The 4188-nt window shown below is 40.8% G+C and overlaps 1 long non-coding RNA gene across 1 annotated transcript in view; it reads left to right on the top strand.

Moving 5' to 3' along the window:
• The first annotated feature begins 2973 nt into the window (after positions 1–2973).
• LOC110288843 overlaps positions 2974–4188 on the top strand; it is a 4134-nt gene continuing 2919 nt past the window's right edge. Inside the window, exon 1 of the long non-coding RNA XR_002377304.1 lies at positions 2974–3038. This is a non-coding gene — a long non-coding RNA (uncharacterized LOC110288843). The remainder of the gene's footprint in view (positions 3039–4188) is intronic.

The raw sequence follows: 4188 nt of genomic DNA on the forward strand, positions 1-4188 counted from the left end.
AAAGGGTGCTGCCTCAGCAGCTCTGTGGCTCCCGCCTGTCCCAGAAGCCGTCTGCCCCCGTGGTCCCCACTCTGACCTGTACAGACTAAGCTCGGCGGAGTCCCGGAGCCAAGATGGCGCTCCCTGCAGGGCAGGTCACTGTCCTCCGACTGGGAGGGTGCCGGATGTCTTGGGTTTTTCTCTTAAGTTTGGTATTTAAAGAGAAATATAAGTCTTTTCCAGTTGCTCGTTTCATTTTTTAATGCTAGGAAAAAACTTCAGACATTTAAAAGATTCAGTTGAAGAAGTTTCCAGAATTCTAAAGCTTCTCACAAACGCAGGGGAGGCAAAACTGCTGCAGCCTCGCTATGCTCAGCACTCATTAACTGTACAGAGCCAAGTGACCGTGGTTTGTCTGCCACGTTCAACTGCTTATTCGCATAAGAGGATGACGATGACGACGACGATGATGGCGATGATGATGTTTTTTGAGATTAGGTTCCTTTGTACAGTCTTGGCTGTCCTGGGACTTGCTATGTAGACCAAGCTGGCCCTGAACGCACAGAGCTCTGCTCACTTCTGCCTCCTGAGTGCTGGGGTTAAAGGTGTGTGCCACCACTTCCTGGCCAAAAAAAAAAAAGAAAAAAAAAATGTATGAGAGTTTTGCCTGTAAGTGGTGTGCACCATGTGTGCAGTGCCCGAAAAGGCCAGACGAGGGCATTAAAATCCCGGAGTTTGAACCATAGACTGCTGCAAGTTGCCATGTGGATGTTAGAGCCCAGGCCCTCTGCCAAGGCAACAGGCTCTCTTAACCACTGAGCCATCTCTCCATCAAATTGCCTGTCTATCATTAAAAGGAAACGGGGAGAAAGTTTTCTGTGAGACCAGTACTGTAGTAACAACTTTATCAACCGTAACTCAAACATGTGTCACTTTTGGACTAAGTTGTTACAATTTATTTTTGAAACAAGGACTTAATACAGAGTTGAGACTAACTTTGACCTCATATAATCCTCCTATCTCAGCTTCCCAAGTGCTGGAATGCAGGTGTATGACATCATCTCCAACAACACTATTAAATTGTGAGAGGTTACTGGAAATTTAACAGAAAAAAGTCAATTCAACAGAAAGCTTTAAGCACGGCTCGTGCTTGGGTTATGGAAGTAACAGGTTTTGCAATATCCCTTCCAAGTGTTGAGTAGATAAAAACCAAGAAAGAAAAATCTGAAGGATTAGACTGTCCAGCACTTTATTGTGGAGCATAAATTTATGCTAAGTTCCTACAGAAAACAGATGGTATGCTCTAAAAGGTAATTAAAGAAAAGTAGGACAGAGTGCTTTTGCAGAGGTCCATGGGTCCCGGGTTCAGGGAGCACACAGGAGTGTGAGGCAGGCTTTATTTTAGAGCTAATGCAAAATGTGGCAGAGAGAATGAAATTTAGCATTAGTGAGGAAACAGGCAGCACACAGCCATGGCTGAGGGGCCAGTGAACCCCGTGAGAGTCAGAAACACAACCCTTGTCCCAGGAGCCGCAGTCGGGGATTGTTTAGTCCCACAAAGCTGCAGTACTTCCTCCTGGTGCTCAGTATGTTGCGACGACTGTTATTGGTTAGTTCTGACAGGAAGTTTGAAGGTTAGGTGCTTAGATGTTGCCCTTGCCTGTACATGGAATCTATCATCTTCATCACAGAGTAGGGGAAAATAGAGACTCAGGCAGGGGCAAACAACATAGCTGTCACAGAAATCACAGAAAATAGAGGAAGCCTTCATAGAAAGAAACTATTATGAGCGGATGCACTTTCCTGTCCACAAATCATCTGGGAGCCAGTGCCCAGTATGCATGAATGCTCCAGAGTCAAAAGCGTTTTTAATGCTATGGTATAGTTTAACTATAACATCTTTTTTCCCCCAAAATTTATTCCTGAGCACAAAATTGGAGGACAAAGGCTGTCTGTTCTTCCCTTCCATTGTGTGTTCCAGGTGATTGAACTCAGGTGGTCAGGCTTGGTGGCAAGTGCATTAACTACAAGGCCATCTGTCCTGGCTAAGTGGCTTAGTTTATTTTAATTAATACCTAATTAATTAATTAATTAATTAATTCTGTTAACATGATACAAGTTAGACCTATCTATAAAAAACAAAAGCAAAAATGGAACAACCTCAGTGGAGAAAGTATGCCTTTTCTTTTCTTTCTCTTTCTCTCTTCTCTTCTCTTCTCTTCTCTTCTCTTCTCTTCTCTTCTCTTCTCTTCTCTTCTCTTCTCTTCTCTTCTCTTCTTTTAGGTATTTCCTTCACTTACATTTCAAATGCTATTCCCTTGCCTAAGTTTCCTCTTCAAAAGTTCCCTATACCCTCCCCACACCCTGCTCCCCAACCTACCCACACCTTTTCTAATTATGGCCTGCAGGCAAGTCTGTGGGGATTTTCTCTGAGGACTGGTGTGGAAGAGCCCAGCTCTCTGAGGATGGTGCTAGACCTGGGCAAGTGGTCCTGATGCATATAAAAAGGCAGGCTCAGCTTGCCAGTAAGCAGTGCTCCCCTGTGGTTTCAGCTTCAGTTCCTGTTTGGGGTTCCTGCCTTGGGTTCCCCTGATGTTGGAGTATAACCTGTAAGCCAAATAAAGGTCCCACAACCTAAGTGGCTTTGGTCATGCTGTTTTATCACAGCGGTAGAAACTCTAACTGAGACACCATCTTACCAACCCTGAAATGGTTTCTTAATTTCAACTTTCAACTGGTTAGTACTAGTCTCTCCCCGCAGCCCCCACCCCTGCTCTGTGTGTGTATATGTGTGCTAGTTTTGTATCTTGTAACATTGCTGAATGAACTAGTTTTAATAATTCCTTGGTGTATTATAAATTTTTCTCTATATAAGATTATATTATCAGTAAAATCACGTTTTAGGATATTTTGGATGGTATGCTTTTCTTTATAGCAAACAGTGTAAAACTTGGCTGTGTGAATTAAATTAAACCAGATTTTTCCTCCTTACATAGGACAAGCTATCCACTAAAGGCAAATCAAAGATGCCAGCGAGATTCCTACCACAGTTACCTATGGTAATTTGTTAATACATTATCATTCTTTATTGTATTATGATAGTGTTGCTTACTATTGTCTGATTTCTAATTTTGTGTTCTAGTTGAGTCTATCCTGATGGGAAAATCCTGTCTGGTGCATATCTTAGAAAAACCACTATCTTGATAAAGTCACCACATTAATAATTCCTAGCATGGATGGATGGTTGGAAGAATCTGAGACAAAGAAATCCCAGATGATCTCAAAGAGGGATGTCTGTGTTAGCATCAGGAAACAAGGGCTTGGTCATAGTGGTGTGTCTGGCACTGTGAACTTTGCCTGNGTCATTTATTTCTCTGAACCTCCTTTGTGACATTGGAGGAGATGGCTCTTCTAGTGACAAAAGCTGTACTACAAAATATTTTGTGTACTTTGGCTTTTGTTTTCATGATTTCTCCATAAATTACCATGTGACATTGGAGGAGATGGCTCTTCTAGTGACAAAAGCTGTACTACAAAATATTTTGTGTACTTTGGCTTTTGTTTTCATTATTTCTCCATAAATTACCACTGTCTTTGGAAGAGGCAGCTACTAGGCGCTGTTAGTGGACAAAGCATTGGAAAAGTTAGGTTCCGCTGCAGTAAAACTTACCATCTACTAATTCTGTTGGATTTAATGACGTTGAATTGCACTCTTATGACTTCTGAGTCTTGAGTCTAAGTAGAGTTTCAGGTCAGATATTATTTTGAAACATATTTTCAAGTCATAGAATAAAATCTATGGTGGAATCTGCATTGCTTTGTAGGGAAGATTCCTAACTTTTTTATTATTATTAAATAAATGCATCGAAACAAAAAAAATCAAAAACCAGAGACTTAAATGAAAACATCAAGGGAATAATCTTGAGCATTTCTAAGCACCTGTTTTAATTTTCAGTCTATTTGCAATGTTTCAGCCAGGATTATTAGGATCCTTATAAGTAAAACCATAACTGTCTTACATATATCAATGCTTTTATGTTTTCTAGTTCACAAATCAAAGTACTGAAATGAAAAACAATTTCTCTTTAAAACTTAACAAATTATAAAATTGAAAATGTTGCTGTTGGGGTGTCTGAGCCTGTTAGACTTGTGTTCAGTCACTGCATAAATAGTTGGGGTCAGATGAATGATTTTTTTCAAGCAAATAAA

The sequence above is a fragment of the Mus caroli genome, unplaced genomic scaffold, assembly GCF_900094665.2.
Source record: "Mus caroli unplaced genomic scaffold, CAROLI_EIJ_v1.1 scaffold_22784_1, whole genome shotgun sequence".
NCBI classification, from domain to species: Eukaryota; Metazoa; Chordata; class Mammalia; order Rodentia; family Muridae; genus Mus; species Mus caroli.